General features: G+C 44.6%; 2 long non-coding RNA genes across 3 annotated transcripts in view; one reads left to right on the top strand and one right to left on the bottom strand.

Moving 5' to 3' along the window:
• Window positions 1-3: 3 nt before the first annotated feature.
• LOC125639852 (uncharacterized) lies at window positions 4-13,747 on the top strand. Of its 2 annotated transcripts, none has more exons than XR_007357600.2 (3): window positions 4-94; window positions 8,549-8,657; window positions 13,235-13,747. It is a non-coding gene; the product is annotated as an uncharacterized LOC125639852 (long non-coding RNA). The 2 variants fall into 2 exon arrangements; XR_012669350.1 differs by lacking the exon at window positions 4-94 and adding an exon at window positions 116-476.
• The window catches only part of LOC142072777 (uncharacterized), a 7,865-nt gene continuing 5,610 nt past the window's right edge, over window positions 13,105-15,359 (bottom strand). The window contains exon 3 of the long non-coding RNA XR_012669348.1: window positions 13,105-15,328. This is a non-coding gene — a long non-coding RNA (uncharacterized LOC142072777). The remainder of the gene's footprint in view (window positions 15,329-15,359) is intronic.

A 15,359-nucleotide genomic window follows, 5' to 3' on the forward strand; every position in this document is an offset into this window, starting at 1 on the left:
GGAGGGGCGGGCTCGGGAGCGTCCCGTCGCTAGGCAGCCGCCCGGTGACCCAGGCGGTAGGATTGGTGGTGGGGCTGGCGTTGGGGGCTGTCACGTGAGTACGGTGGCGGGGTTAACCCCGTCGGGGCTGGGCGTTGGCAGAACATCGGCTTGGCCTGGGGGCAGTTCGCCTTGGAGAGCCGGACACGGTGGGATCCCGGCGTGTGGGCCGGAGCGGGGGCGCAGGGTCCTGCCCCTCTCGGCGAAGACTGCGGCCCCGGCGCGCTGAGGGATGCGGGGAGTAGTGCCCGGCTCTGCGGGACGCGACCGCGCTCCGCCCACCCCTGGGCGGCGGCGGCATCGCAGCGGGCGTCTGGTGGGGTCAGCCCCGGGCACGCAGCCTGGGGCGGGAGTGATAGTGGGGCTCCAGCGTGCAGCCCGGCTCGGGAGCCTGTCACCCTGCGGTCAAAGCACTGTCCCGTCCCCTACACCTGGGGGTGAGTGACTGATCTTTACACAAGAGAAACCTCTGCTACTCTCACTCGTGTAATACCAGCAGCGTGCCACCTCCCTGGCTGCTCATTGCGGTAGCTACCCATGGGGAAGGTAAAGAGCCCCTGGTCTGTTCCTGGAGAGGACAGAATAACCCCAGTAACCTGGACAGGAGGGGCTCTCACTCAAGCAGACTCCGGTGTACAAGACTTACTCCTGGTGGAATTCTACAACAAAAAATTAAAAAGTCTGTGCACAGTGTTTTAAAATTCTGCATATTTTATTTGTCAAAATAACACCATATAATCACACCAGTTTCAATTAGTTTAGGTCATTTATTTCAAAATATCTGTCAGCAGGTATGTCTGTAACAATACAGACATGAAAAAAGATTCAGGAAATGTTTTTTGACAAATAGATTTCTTACTAGGTGTATTAATACAGATCTCTGAGTAATAATTCATTTAAACTACAATACAGAACAATATTTCCTGCACCCTTCAAAAAGCAAAAGCTTGGGGGAGTCAGGGGTAATGGAGGAGCTGAGGGAGAGGGAAGTGAATTGCTGGGAAGGAGCCTGGGTGTGAACTTGGAGGGTTGTGGGAATGGGTGGGAAATGAGGGTATGGGTAGGAAAAGTATGGAATAGGTTTTTTGTGGGATGGGAAGGATTGTTAGGGAGCTACCCCCCTCCAGACCCTGGTTGACCTCTAGCATCTCCCATTCAGTCAGGCACTTCTGCCCCTGTCCCAATGTGTTCCTGCACTCCCAGTCCACATGAGTCCCTCCACCCGCACTCAGACACCCTCTCCCCCCATTCCAATGTGGCCCTGCACCATCCTACCCCCATCCCTATGTGGCTCTGTACCCTCTCCCTCTTTCCCCATGTGTCTCTGTGCCCCAGGGTGAAAGTAAAAGACAGGACTTACTGGTATGGGACCCAGCACCTCAGGCAGAAGGGGCAGGGCTGGGGGGTCAACGTCCCCCAGCCAGCCCATCCATGCTGCCTGGCCTGTGCCGCCCAGGGCTCCTGCCGTGGTTTTAAGGTCCCAGGGCTCCGGCCGGAGTGGGGGGAAGGGCAATGACGTTAAAGCGCTGCCATGGCAGCGCTTTAAGCAGGGTCCTTTGCCGCAGCAGCGCTTTAACATCGCTGCCCCTTTTGCGCTCCCCCCCCTTGGCGGCCCTGCCCGTAGGGACTCGGCAGGGGTGCCAATGTTAAAGCACTGCCGCGGCAGCGCTTTAAAGTCAGCTGGGTACGGGCCAGTACCGGCGGCTACTTTTTACCAGTACGCCGTACTGGCCCGTACCAGCTTAATTTCACCCCTGCTGGACCCCCACCCAGCCACTCCCCTGCCTCTTGTAGCTCTACACCCCTCCCCCGTCACAATGTGTCCCTGCACCTTCCTCCCCCCTGTGGCCCTATGCCTCCGCTCCCATTCAGCACAATGCCCCAGTCTGTCCTCCCCCACTAGCCCTTATGAAAACTTGCCTGACCCCCCCCCCCCCCGCCCCACATTCTGTCTGTCTCCTGTGTCCTGACCTGGCCTGACAGGCACTGCAAAGAAGGCAAGGCTGTTTCTCTTCCCTAGCTAACTGGGAGCTGCTGCTACTGTTCTTGCACAGTACCCTCTGGTGGGCAAAAGCTGGAACTGCAGCAACATTCGGTGGAAGCTTTTTTCTGCGCAAAAAAATAAAAATATGCACAGCTCATTAATTATTCGCACACACAGTAGCACAGAATTCCCCTGGAGTAAAGACTCAGTAGGAAGCTCAGTCTACGCTAGGAATTTACATCACTATAGCTAAGTCTCTCAACGGTGTGAAAAGTCCACACCCCTGAGAAATGTAGCTATGCCAACCTAATCCCTGATGTAGACAGCACTAGGTCAATGGAAGACTTGTTCCATCAACCTAGCTACAACCTCTCATGGATGTGGATTATCTACACCAATGGAAAAACTCCTCCCCATTGGTGGAGGTAGTGTTTACACTGAAGCATCACAGAGTTGTGCCGCTGTAGCATTTAAATATAGACATACTGTTAGACTTTGCCTACATTAGCACTTTTATCAGCAAAACTTTTGTTGGTCCAGGGTGTGAAAAAACACAGAAGTTTCTCCAACAAAAGAGCTGGTGTGGACAGCACCACTGCCAAGGCTACTGACGCTTGTTGGGGGTGCTTTAATTATGCTGGCAGGAGAGCTCTCTTCCGCTGGCATAGAGCGGCTATCCGGGAGACCTTATGGTGGCACAGCTGCAGTGGTATAGCTGTGCTGCTGTAAGGTCCATAGTGTAGACATAGCCTTAGTACTTACTCCCATAATTTTCACTGCACTGTCAGTTTCTTATCATTTATACTTTCTTCTGTAAAAGCCACTTAGGCTGTCTAGATTAGCCTGGAAGCTGCTTTATAAATCTGACATTTTGTACTGTTTGTGAAAAATGAAAACTAAGACTGTTGCGTTTGGTTCAGTGCCATGCAGATTGTGCTAGTTAGGGCTATACTGCAGATCCAGTGGGAATAAAACAATATTTAAGGAGTAATATTTTACCAAGATTGATACGGAATTTAATTAGAAGTGCAATACAGGGACTTTCACCTCTAGAGAACCAAGCTGGTAGTAACCAAAAGTGGTTACCAGCAGATGTCTTTTCAATAGGTTATGTGAAGTGAGTTGCTGGTATCAGTATAGTGTTGTTCATCTCACAAAACCAACAGCTCAGTTGCCACCTTTCTTAGCTGTGACATCCAAGAATGTATTGGCCATTAAGGCTGAATTACTCCTTTACTACCAGAAATTGTTCCCCATGTCAAGGTTGAGATGTATCACCAAGGCAATGTAAAGAGATTTGCATGACCACCAATGTCTCTAAGGTGCCACAAGTCCTCCTTTTCTTTTTATGAAACCTTTTGTTAGTGCACATGTTCTCACTCAATAATGTCTGAAACATTTCAGTTAATATACTGGTGCAGCGCTTGGTAGAAGATAAGAATGGATACAGAGTACCTCAAGAAATGCATAGGAAAATGCTTAACTGAAGGACTTGCAGAGGTGGCAGAGCATCGGCCAGCAGACCCAATTAATTATCTGGCATACTGGCTTTACAAATACAAGAAAAATTTAAATAAAGAAGAAGAGGTGAATTTCCTTCCATTTTAAAAAAATCTTTTTTGACATTTAATCCCAACATGGCTGATTTTAGTTTCCATATTTTGTCATTGGTCAATGTCATAATTTTTCTGCAACGCTAGAGGAAGGTAGAGAGGGCCCAGCTGATAAAAGATCATGCAAAGGCCCTGATAGAACTGGAAGTGGTACAAAAACTGAAAGCAGAAGAGCTCCTGATCAAGCAGAAAACTGAAGCACATTATCAGGTCTGGCAGAATTTAATCTTGTGTACTACATTTTAAAACTGAAATCTTATTATCTTTACATGCTTTTGAAAATTGAATATTAATAAAATTATTTTATATTTTAATCTAATAATGCAATAGTTTTAATCTAAAATGAGGTTTTTTACATTAAAAAATTAATCCTCACAATACTCCTGTAATTAGAATAGATAGGTAAATCATTTGTATCCCCATATTACAGATAAAAGAAAAGGAATTCTCACAGTGTCTCCAACTACCTCGCTAAAAGGGAAATTTAGATTATAATCCAACAACTCATGAAAAAAACACACCCCTGACCGACATAAATTTCACCAACAAAAGCACTGATGTGAACAGCATAGAGGGGCTACATGAGAGGCCTTATAGCGGCATAGCCACAGCAGTACAGCAGTAAGGTCTGTAGTGTAGACATAGCCTGAGCGGTGACTTGGTGACGGTATTAGAGAGACAAGGTGGGTGAAGTAATATCTATTATTAGACCATCTTCTGTTGGTGAGAGAGACAAGCTTTTGAGCTTACACAGAGCTCTTCTTCAGGTCTCTTGATTACAGTATGTAAGCACCTTCGCAGGGAGAAGGGTACTAAAGGACTCTTTGATCTAGTGGAGACAGGCGTAACAAGAACCAGTGGCTGGAAACTGAACCCAAATGAAAAATTAGGCACACATTTTTAACAATGAAGATGATTAACCACTAAAACAAACTACAGGGAGATAATGGATTTTCCATTTCTTGATGTCTTCAGATCAAGACTGGATGCCTTTCTGGAAGGTATACTGTAGTCAAACACAAGTTACTGGGTTCAATACAGGAACAACTGGGTGAAATTTAATGGCCAGTGATACACAGGAGGTCAGACTAGATGATCTAATGGTCCCTTCTGGCCTCCAAGTGTTACGAATATGACTTAAGAGGTCTAACCAAAACTGCTTTAATTGCTGGCAGCAGCCTTTGGTTAGTCTTCTCTAGGGCAGTGCTTATCAACCTTTTTTGGGCTCAGGGCCCGTTTGTAACTGTTTATGGCTGGGATCTCAAACTCAAATCACCATGAGGGCCACGTGAGGACTAGTACATTGGCCAGACGGCCACATCACTGAAACCTTTTCATACAACAATACAAAAGTATAGTCAAAAATGAAAAAATGAAGAGTAATATAGCATGCTATTAAAAGTCAATGCATTAACTTTTTTTAAATCCTGAATCTTTTTTTTTTAAATCCTGAATCTCCGGATTTTATATATGGTCAATATTAAAAAAAAAAAAACATCATAAAACAACAACTGGAAGACCTTTATAGCCTATAGGATTTCTATTTAAGTATGTACAATAAAGTACCTGAATTTGAAGGTATCTTATTTAACATGCTGAAGTTAAGCCAATGAATAAATTTAAGTTCAATTAATAAAAATCTTAGTATGTTTGCAGACAATTCACAAAGAGGAAGAAGGCTGTAATGACTGAATAGTTCACCCAACTCTGCTGTCAAACAAGCACCTTCTCCTGTTATAATGGTAGCATAAATGTCGCTCCCTCTACCCCAGCCCTGCCCTCACTCCACCCCTTCCATGAGGCCTCGCCCCTGCCCCACCTCTTCCCACCCTTCCCCACCCCCATTCCAACCCCTTCCCCAAAGTTCCTACCCCAACTCCGTCCCCTCCCTGCCCCTATTCCAACCTCTTCCCCAAATCCCTGCCCCAACCCCACCTCTTCTCCGCCTCCTACCCTGAGCGCGGCATCCCCACTCCTCCCTCATCCCTCCTGGAAAGTTCTAAGTGCTGCCAAACAGTTGTTTGGCAGCAGGAAGTGCTGGGAGGTAGGCGGAGGAGCAGGGATGCAGCACGCTGGGGGGAGGGAGGAGGCGGGGGAGGGGAGCTTGGTTGCCGGTGGGTGCAGAGCATCCACTAATTTTTCCCCATGGGTGCTCCAGCCCTCGAGCACCCAGGGAGTTCGCACCTATGATGGGCCGCAGGAAATAACTCCGCGGCCGCTGCATGTTTGAGACCCCTGGTTTATGGCCTGTCACAACCTAGGAAATAGTCTGGGGTGGAGGCTCTGGGGTAGTTTTGGTTGGGTTCTGCCCCCTTGGGGCGGGGTAGAGTGGTCCTGCCAGCACTCACCCCACAGTGGCAGCTCCTGCAGCTCCTGTGCTGTGGGGCTGGCTAGGCTTGGCTTTTGGCTCTGGCCATTGCAACGTCCAGGATTGTAGCACTGCTCTGGTTTGGCTTCGCCCACCTGACTAGACCAAATTTGTGTGAGTTGTGAACTGGCCCATGGGTTTGCAGTGCCACTCACTCAAATTTGACCTACCCAGACTCCCGTCATCATGACAGCTGAGCCAAGCCTGAGTTGCACTGGGACCCCGGAGGTTGCAGTGCCTGCAGCAGAGAGACAAGCCCAGCCAGCCTCATGGGACAGGAGCCACGGGAACTGCCACACTAGCCTTTGAAACATTCTGGTGGCCCAATCTTAGGTCCTGATCCACGGGTTGAGAAACCTGCTCTAGGGCAGTGTGATAGGGTCTGCGGAGGGCCAGGTGATCTAGTGGGTGTGAGATAACCAGGATACAATCTAAACGAACGAGTAGATGTGTCACCCCTGCCCTCTAACCTGGGGAGCCCTTTACAGGGCATTGCTGCTATGGCTTCCAGTCAAGACTGCTCACAAACACCCTCTAGCATGTAAGTTACTCTGAGCTATCTCTAAAAAAGAAAAGGAGGACTTGTGGCACCTTAGAGACTAACAAATTTATTTGAGCATGAGCTTCCGTGAGCTACAGCTCACTGCTACTCTGAAACCTGAGCTATCTCTGTGTGCACTTGCAGCATGCCAGTCACACTCAAGTTTTTACCAACCTGAATTATACTGCAGGGTGACCCCAGTATACTCCCACTCCCAGATTTTTCCCCAGAAAGGTAGGGTCTTGTACTGCCCAGCTCTATCCTGGACAAAACAAGCTCGTATATAAAGTCTGTCATTTTATTAATAGAACTGGTATGCACTAATCTTGTTATCTCAAATGGAGTTACAAGAAAAATACAGATAAAACACAACTATTGCCTAACTTAGCAAGCCACGTTAAATTCAAAGCAAAGTTTTTCTCACCACATGTTCTCAAAAGTCTTACTGGCCAAACTCCTTAGACCAGGATCCCTTGTTCCATGTAATGACTGCTTCCATTGTTCCTACTCATACTGTGAATCGACTGGGGAGAGGGAGCAAGAGAGAGAGAGAAGGAGGAGAAAGGGAGCCTTGGGGTGTCAGTCCAGTTCCTTACCTGTGTGTATGGGCTTAGCTTTGCCTCAGGGTTTCAGTGTCCTTGCCCTCTTTTTACAGGGAGTGAAGGCGGTGGAGAATGAGGCTTATACACTCCTGCAGCAGGGGCACTTGATAAGGGAGCCCAGGTCCTTCAATTCCACCAGGCTCTGACTCAGTCAGTGTCTGGCCCTCGGAGTTACCAGCTGGGTCACTTCCTATCATCTGTCTCTCCCCATCGTTCCAAGTACAATATAAGATAACAAAAGGGAAAAAAAGACCTTCAACCCCAACGAGGCTCCGTCCCCTTCCTCCCCGGGAGACTTCTTCAAGACCCTTGTTCAGGAGCCCCCAGGAAAGGTCTGACTTCCTCCCCAATCTAAGTTGGGTTGCTCCCTTTCAAGCTTCCTCCCCAGCCAGGACATACTGGTCTGGAGAAATGGGGCTACCTAGGCCCAGTATTGTCCTTTAACCCCCTTTGAGCCCAGTGTGGGGTTTGTGCATCCCATCAGAGGCTCCCAAAGTCATGACGATTGGTGGAGTTGAACCAGAGTTAGCCATGGCAGGAAATTCCCCAATGCAGATGAGACTCCAGGGGCTGGCTCTCCATGACTTGCGTGGCATCTCACAACCAGCAACATGAGTGAAGTTGGACATTGCAGAAATGAAGAAAAGAAGTGTGAGCTACTGGGAGATAATGTGCTGAATGTCCTACTTAGCCTGCCAGTTTGAAGTTCTCAGCACTAAGGGCTGGTCTACACTACACAGTTAGGTCGACAGAAGGGAGCCTTATGTCGACCTAATTATGTCAGTGTCTACACTACAGCCTTTCTCCTACCATTGTAAGTGCCCTACTACACCGACATAATAACTCCACCTCCACGAGAGGCGTAAGGCTTATGGTGGTGTAGTTAGAGTGACACAGCATCTGTGTAGACAGTGTCCCTCACATCGGCTGTCTTGTCAATTTTGCGGCTTCTGCCATGAAATTGACAAGAAAGCCAGGCAGCTAGATCCCAGCTACCCCCTCCCGCTCCCTGCTGGGAGCCGGGGCGAGAAGGGAAGCCAGCTTCAGACTCCACTCCCATATGTGAGCCAAGGTGAGAAGACTGAGCTCCTCTTCCGCGCCCCACCCAGCCTCCCCCTGGTGAGGATATGCACCACTGACCCAAGGAGAGTGGTGTGGACATGCATCACCACAGTAATTACTGTGGTGGCTGTAAGTCAACCTAATATAGGTCGACTTAGGTTTGTAATGGAGACATACCCTTACTGTTAAAGAATTTAGAAAAATATTCTGTATAGGGCTAATCCTGCTCCCACTGCAGTCAATGGCAAAACCTCATTGGCTTATTGGGAAAGAGATGAGGCATGTAGTCTGTCTGTTTCTCTTTTTGTTTGTTTGAATCAAATGTAACTTTTATCATAGAAGATCATTATTGAACAGTATCCAAGAAAGATGACAGCAGAACTGATCAACAAGTCTGGAACCCCTAATTTGGCAACGGTTGCAGAGGTTGATGAGACTGTTATTTAGAGTAAGTATTATACCTAACAATACAAATAATGTCTAAACAGTTTTTCTCACCACATGTTCTCAACAGTCTTACTGGCTCCATTCATAGGTACTACAGTTAATGTTCCTTAGTACTTTGCCTGCTTTAGTCCATGATTACGTGACACACTTTGAAAAAGTGGGTTGACATACACCACTAGACAAGCACCAATCTTTAATCAAATATAAGAATGACTTCAGCAACCTCTTTTTTATGTAGATAATTTTGTGTTTTAGATATAACATGATTTGTCCATAAAAATGTTTTTCTATAAAACAAGAAAATGTATGGCTACAAACAAGTAAAAAGACAGTCAACTTTTAATCTGCCTGGGAAACAATATGCTGGAAATGTGCTGCTTTTTTCAGTTTAGTTAAGGAATAGAATTATCATAGTTTTGTTATTTGTGGGGCTTACATTATGAGCCAGTTTAAAGAATGAAAATGTTCCTGGAAGAATTTTAATGTAAGAAAACCCAGCTAAACTTGAGTAAAAGCCATGTATTTAACAAAAAAAATCACAAAGGTAATTTAAGTTTTGCAGCCAAATGTCTGAGTGTCTTTTTAAGTAATGTTGTGCCAGAGCCTGATTAAAGCTAGAAATTTCCAAAGTAAGGTAGTCTGACTCTATTTCCTCGTCTGGGGTGGCCAACCTGTGGCTCCGGAGCCACATGCGGCTCTTCAGAAGTTAATATGCGGCTCCTTGTCTAGGCACCGACTCTGGGGCTGGAGCTACAGGCGCCAACTTTCCAATGTGCCAGGGGGTGCCCACTGCTCAACCCCTGGCTCTGCCACAGGCCCTGCCCCCACTCCACCCCTTCCTGTCCCCTCCCCTGAGCCGGCCGTGCTCTCGCTCCTCCCTGCCAAAGAGCCTCCTGCATGCCACGAAACAGCTGATCGGGAGGTGCGGGGAGGGAGGAGGCGGTGCTGATTGGTGGGGCTGCCAGTGGGTGGGAGGCACTGGGAGCAGGGGGTTGGGAGCGGAATTGGGGCTGCTGACTTATTACTGTGGCTCTTTGGCAATGTACATTGGTAAATTCTAGCTCCTTCTCAGGCTCAAATTGACCACCCCTGTCCTTATCTATTAATTCCCTAGCTCACATTCATACACACACCTGAACCTTGTCACTGCAATGCAGGCTCTTTGAGAACATCAATAGTTCTGTTGCAGGTGGAGGGCTGATGATATGCCTTTTTAAACAGAAGCGATACCTTATGAGTGTAACAAAATTGTAGTTTGAAGCAGACACCCTAGCATGAAACATATAGCAAAAATCATCAACACCTGGGACCGTGGACTAATCTCTTAAGTCACTGTCATGGATGGTATCTACACTCACAGATATATGTCTCTAGTTGGTGGTGGGAAGAAGTTAGGGAAGGGAAAACCTGACCTTAAATAGAATCGGTACACCTTCATCCAAAAAAAGGGAATATGCATTCAAAAAGCACACAACCATACAAGAGTGGGAAAACATGGGTTTAAAATCAAATTCTGTATTGCCAAATGAAGAATAGTCATGGTTTTTGATTGAGTGGACAATATTATATGAATAGAAAAGAAACTCGGTAAATATACTGCATACTGACAGAATAAACTCATGTACACTGATTGGCTGTGAACTAGAGTTCCTTGTGCAACAAAATTTACCTGTTGGGGTCATGAAGATACCTCTCCAGAGTGTATCAGAAATTAAGGAAGCAAATAAGATGCTTGGTGTGTTTTTAAAAAGCAACAAACTGTTCCAGCTTAATGTTAACCTCTGCAATTCACTGTCACAAGAAGTTCCTACTCCTATCTAGTCAGAGAAGCTGCTTGAGTCCCATTAGCCTGCTGACATCAGAAGCATTTCCTGTTTCCATCTTTAAAGGGAGATGGATAGTTACAATGAAAATAAGTGGAGAAAATCTTGGATTTAAAAGAGAATTGTGCAAAATTCATTCTTTTCCTCCTCTCTGAAAACAAAAGCGACCTAGTTATTCTTTGGGCTTTTTCTTTTTCTTTGCTGTCTCACTCTGAAATATTTACAGGAGCATAACATATATGTTATGTTTAAATCGTAAACTCATTAAGTTTTAATTTCAGCACATGAATGAAAACTTTATTTTAAAAAGTTTAAAGGAAAGTGCTGAGAATAACAAATTTCTTGTTATACTTGTTATGAAACAATAAGAAAGTTGTAGTATTAGATAAAAGCCTAGAAGATGAAGGCAAAAGGATGGTAATATTGGTGCCCTGGGAAACGGGTATATGGCTAGTGGGTGAAATCACTTGTCATTGGATATTGAAGAGAGATCAGTGGGTGAAGTTATAAACTATTAGGTAGAGGGGGACTTGGTTTGCTAAAATTCAGAAATGTCAGATGTCCTGTCCACATTTTAAAAACACGGCTAAACAAAGCTGTCTGGCTAGCTCAACTTTCTTTGTCTTCACAATGTTGAATTCATGAGGTAATTCTTTCTCTTGCTAACTGGAAAATGGAATAGCTGATATTTAATACTGTAAATGAGTGATTTACATTTATTGATTTCCAAACATCATTTATCTGACTCAACATACCTAATATGAAAGAAAGACAAGGTGTGTGAGGTAATATCTTTTATTGGACCAATAGTTGGTGAGAGAGACATGCTTTCGAACCACAGAGAAGTCTTCTTCAGGTCTGGGGGCAGGTGTACATTTAAAGCACTGCACTGGCGCAGCTGCAGTGTTTATTACTAAATGAAGATGCTCCTATGCTGACAGGAGAGTGAGTCAGCATAGTTAATCCATTTCCACAAGAGGAGATGGCTATGTTGATGGGAGAAGCCCTCCTGCTGACACAGTGCTGTGTACAACAGGGGACAGGTCAGTATAACTACATTGCTCAGGAGTGTGGATTTTTCACCCCCCAGAGCGACGTAGTTATACCAGTATAAGTGTGTAGTGTAAACATGGCCTGGCAAAGGTACTCTCAGCAGGCAAGTCTACACTACAAAATTAAGTCGACCTAAGTTAGGTCGATGTACAGCCACTGCCATAATTAAATTGCTTTTGCATGTCCACACTACACTCCTTCTTACAGCGGTGCGCATTCTCACCAGAAGCCCTTGTACCTATTTAACTGTCAGCGTGGGGCACTGTGGGACAGCTTCTGAAAGGCAGCAACAGTTGATGTAAGCAACACAGTGTCTACACTGACACAGGATTGACCTGTCGACCTAAGCGTTATGTCTGTTAGGGAGGTTGAGTTGTCAGTGTAGTAGGTGAGTTACATCGGTGGGAACTACATTTTAATGTAGATGCTTACAGAGATAGGTTGACCTAACTCTATAGTGTAAACCAGGCAAGAGTCACAGCACAATTGCAAGGTGGAATAGATAGTTTATCGTAAGTAGTTAGCACATAATGTAAGGGACCATTCTAGAGTGGCCAATTAACACCTCTGCAGTCATAGGATAAAAAGAGGGGTTTAATGGGTCACAGATTGTTGTAATAAGCCATAGATCCAGTGTCTCTATTCAGACCATGATTTTTAGTGTCTCGCAGAGTTATGAATTTAAGCTTCCTGCCTTATCTTTTGAAAGTGTTGTGCAGGTTTCCTTTGAGGACTGATAGGTCAGAAAGAGAGAGATCGCTTTGTGAAAAGTGTTTACCCACAGGTGATAGGGTGTTTTTTCTTATAATTTTCCTTTGTGAGTTCATTTGAGAGCGTAGTGTTTTTCTGGTTTCACCCACATAGTTGCTATTGGGGCATTTTGTGCACTGGATGAGGTTTACCATGTTGTGATAGGCATATGTAGAATCCATGGATCTTCAAAGGCGTGTTGTATCGGGTGTTGACCATTGTAGCAGTGGAGATATGTCCACAGGTTTTGCATCCGTTGTGCTGGCAGGGTCTGGTGCCACTTTGAGTTGGTGTGTTCTTGTCTCTGGGGAGCTAGCTCCTGATAAGCTTGAAGAGCTTGGGGGTTGTTTGGAAGCCAGAAGTGGAGGCTCAGAAAAGATTTCTTTCAGGATGGGGTCCCCATCAAGTATGGGTTGTAGCTGTTTGATGTTACCCCAGTATGGATTCCAGTGTGGTTTGACAGGTGACAACTAGATGTGTGGTCAGAGGGGGTTTTATTTCTGTATTGAAGCATGTTTTCTTGGGGTATTTTGGTGGCCTGTTACATAATGTGATCTTTGTTTGGTGATGGCAGGTTTAAATGTGTTAAGGTGTATATTCTGGACTTACTCCTCACAGGTATCTGAATGCCTGGCTGTAGGTAACAGATTTCTTGATGCATATGAAAGAAGTAGTTAGAAAAATAAAGACACAACGGACTGAGGAAATAAACAAATAATTGTTACAAAGTTAAATATAAGCATTATCAAGAGTTAAGTAACTAGATAGGACTGCTAAAAATCACTGAAAAAGGAGAATCAATGAATAAACAGCAATCCTGCCTTTTTGATATTATACATCATTCTTTATTTGTGGAAATAAATATTACAAAACAGATAATATGATTTGATTATTTTGCCAAAAGTGTATTTGTTTTTGATTGTACACAAAAATTCATTCTTTTCATGCATAGAAAGAAAGAAAGGAGAAGGTTGTCGACATTTTGGCAGATGGTAAAGCTGTGGAAACAAACCAGGAACCATCAAGGGACAAACCTGACAGGGAAGACGACTCAGTACATGAATGAGAATGAGCTGAATGAATCACTAACAGGACATCTCATGAGGGAGCTTCAAATGAGAACACTGCAAGCAAAGATCCCATAAAGCTTTCTGAAATGTCTGGTAGAACACAGCAAACCTAGGAATGAATAAGACATGAAAACCAAAGACATAGTAGTTTCACATGACAAGTATGAATCCAGTGAAGAACTGAAATTAATATAAAGACAAAAAATAAGGTATATGAATTGACTAAATTATCTTCCTCTTGTGTACAGTACTCTGGAAATTAGTAGGAAAGAGTCTTCCTTTCTGTTCATGATGGTCCACAGATACTAAGGCCCTGATCCTGAAATGTAATATGTGTGTGCAGACTGGTGTCTGTATTTGCATGGGAAAGTAAAATAAAGCAGTGCACGATAAAAGACTTTGGAGCACTTTTTTCTTTAAACTTTCTGTACCTCTTACATCCTTCCATTCTACACCACCTATTATATTGATTTTTAAAAATATGTCCTGGCAAATATAATGACACTACTAATTTTGTACTCATATTTAATGGATCCAATTTGATTACTGTATCTGTAATTGCTAATTTTGGAAATAGTGCACCCTTTAGAACAGTTCTTAAAGTGGTAGACTTTACTAAATCTCAGTCACAAGGCAAATGAAACTGGCATCTTTACATTTTGCCTGTGAAACAGTATCCTGGATTTCTAGTTAAATAATTGCATAAAATATCTTCTGAATAATTCTACTGTGCACCTGCTAAATTTAGAATTTGTTTTAACTGCTTCGAAGTTTTTAATAAGGTTTTAGCACAGCTCCTATGGCCAATCATATTTTAAAATCTAGGTTATTAAAAGCTATTTTATCCTGTATGTTCAGTTGTCTATAGGTTTTTTATGATTATGCATACTTTGGATCCAATTTGAATGAGGGAAGTGTCAAAAAAATCATGTTTTCTTGTATGTATTCAGGAGGCCATCAAAATAATTTGGATCAAAAGTTGTTGGGAGTTTTTCCTCAATAAAAATGTACCATTTAAAAGTTTCATAACACACTTATGCACATGACTTTAGACTAGAGAGATGGAATGGAAGAGCCTCAGTCACAATCTCCAAATAGGCTTTTCACATTGTAAGAAATTCCAGATGGGGTAAGGGAGAGGAGAGGAAGAGAAGGATAATTTATAGCTGATCGTGCTTCTCTAGAAAGGCATTCACCATTAATCTATTTTACAGCCCTCATTTGCATGTAACTTCCACTGAAGTCAGCTGGAATTCTGTGAAGCAAGCCCTAAATCTACAATTAGCAAACAAAACCTAAATACAATGACAGTTAAGGTAGTAAGTGGCAGGACACAATCCGTCCACCCCTAACGTTAGAATCATGGAAATAAGAGGAAAAACTTGTGTCCTTTCCACCTTCATATTACATACAACTACAACACACGATAGCACAGGGGTTCTCAAACGGCAGGTCGTGACCCGTCAGGGGGTCACAAGGTTGTTACATGGGGGTCATGGCAGCGTCACCAGGCTCCCGCCTCTTCCCGCAGCTCCCATTGGCCGGGAACGGCAAACCGCGGCCACTGGGAGCTGCGGGCGGACATGCAAATGTAAACAAATGGTCTGGCGGTCCATCAGTGGCTTGCCCTGATGGGCTGCATGCGGGCCGCAGGTTGCCCACCACTGGTCCATACTGATTACAGGTTCTGCTGAATAACGATCCAAAGGAAAGCAGACCAAAGCATGTTCATTTTCATCATCTGAGTCAGATACCACCAGCAGAAGGCTGATTTTATTTTCTGGTGGTTCAGGTTCTGTAGTTTCTGCATCAGAGTGTTGCTCTTTTAAGACTTCTGAAAGCATGCTCCACACCTCGTCCCTTTCAGATTTTGGACGGCACTTTCAATTCTTAAGCTTTGGGTCGAGTGCTGAAGCTACCCTTCGAAATCTCACATTGGCACCTTCTTTGCATTTTGTCAAATCTGTGAAAGAATTCTTAAAAAGAACATGTGCTTGGTCATTATCG

The sequence above is a fragment of the Caretta caretta genome, chromosome 7 (assembly GCF_965140235.1).
Source record: "Caretta caretta isolate rCarCar2 chromosome 7, rCarCar1.hap1, whole genome shotgun sequence".
Taxonomy (NCBI): domain Eukaryota; kingdom Metazoa; phylum Chordata; order Testudines; family Cheloniidae; genus Caretta; species Caretta caretta.